Source organism: Cyprinus carpio, unplaced genomic scaffold, assembly GCF_018340385.1.
Source record: "Cyprinus carpio isolate SPL01 unplaced genomic scaffold, ASM1834038v1 S000006795, whole genome shotgun sequence".
NCBI lineage: Eukaryota > Metazoa > Chordata > Actinopteri > Cypriniformes > Cyprinidae > Cyprinus > Cyprinus carpio.
In genome coordinates this window covers 172902-173859 of record NW_024879381.1, presented here as the reverse complement: position 1 = coordinate 173859, position 958 = coordinate 172902, and positions in this window count along the sequence as shown.

The following is a 958-nucleotide window of genomic DNA, read 5'->3' as shown; positions in this document are numbered from 1 at the left end:
CAACAAACTAAGCCTATCCTCTCAGGATACTTGGGATCATTGTTACAAGTACTCCAAGCCCGTATTTTTAAAATCCACCCCAATGGTATACAGCATAATTATAGTTTTTGCCAGCTCAAGAGATATTTGAAAGGCTGGATGAAATGCTCAGAGATTAATGTAGTGCTAAAGTGACATTGAAAATGTGTTAATACATTGTTGAGGTGTATGCGGTTGTGTCCACTTGTCATTACAGGATGTTTTGTGGGGTCCACCAGCGGGCCTAAAGACAAGACACCTCTTAACACACATCAAGTCAAAAAGTTTAGATGGTTGTAGTAATGTCACAATTGTATGGAAGTAGAAGACATTAAATGTATTTTTAAGCTGTGAGAAAGCATGTACATTACACTGTAAATGGAACTTACGTTTTAAATATTTTCCCAGAAATATTTTTTTTTAGTGGGGGAGGGTGTAATGACCTCAAAGAATTATTTAATTGGTTTCATTTCTTTTTTTATTGTAGATAATTTGCACTAATAATATTTAAGAAAAAAATATGTATATGCTGTAAAAAAAAAAGAGAGTGAATAAGGGCAGTTAACGCATGTTGGTCGTGTTAAAGCTTCCAGCCCAAATCTGATGCAGAAAACAAAAAGAAGAAAAAAAACAACAACCGGGCGAATAAATCTACAGAAAAGCAAAGGTTGTCATCATTATTGTCCAAGGGGGCAACACTTTCATAGTATTTTCTTCCACAACATGTAAAGCAAAGGCTACCGTCAACTTTTACATTTTTGATTATTCTTCAAAATATCTTTCATTCTCAAGAGAAGAAAGAAACTCATACAGGTTTGGAACAACTTGAGGGTGAGTAAATGACAGAATTTTAATTTTTGGCTGAACTATCCCTTTAAGTACTAGAGACTAACACATTTTACACTCTTATAAACAATTCTATTATTAGAATGTGTTTATT